Genomic DNA, 638 nt, shown 5'->3' on the forward strand with positions numbered 1-638 from the left:
TTATGAAAACAGTAGAAAGATCAGTGGTTAACAGTGGTTGCTGGGGAAGGAGTGATGATTAGGTAAAGGACAGAGGATTTTTAAGGCAGTGTTACTGCTGTACAATACTCTGTATGACACTATAACCATGGATACGTGTCATTATACATTTGTAAAAACCTACAGAATGTACCATACCAAGAGTGAGCGCTAATGTGGACTTTGGATGATTACACTGTGTCAATATAGGTTCATCAATTATAACAAATGTATTCTCTGGCAGAAGATGTTGATAATGGGGAAAATTATGCATGTGTGGGGTCAGGTGATATAGGAAAAAACTGTATTTTCCTCTTAATGTTGCTGTGAACCTAAAACTGCTCTAAAGAAATAAAGTCTTAAAAAAGGGTGGGGGGGCTTCCCTGGTGGCGCAGTGATTGAAAGTCCACCTGCCGATGCAGGGGACACGGTTTCGTGCCCTGGTCCGGGAAGATCCCACATGCCGTGGAGCAGCTAGGCCCGTGAGCCATGGCTGCTGAGCCTGCGGTCTGGAGCCTGTGCTCCACAACAGGAAAGCCCACAACAGTAAGAGGCCTGCGTACCGCAAAAAAAAAAAAAAAAAAAAAAAAAAAAGGGGGGGGGGGCACTTCCCCGGGGCT

The sequence above is a fragment of the Neophocaena asiaeorientalis genome, unplaced genomic scaffold, assembly GCF_003031525.2.
Source record: "Neophocaena asiaeorientalis asiaeorientalis breed wild unplaced genomic scaffold, Neophocaena_asiaeorientalis_V1.1 scaffold249, whole genome shotgun sequence".
NCBI classification, from domain to species: domain Eukaryota; kingdom Metazoa; phylum Chordata; class Mammalia; order Artiodactyla; family Phocoenidae; genus Neophocaena; species Neophocaena asiaeorientalis.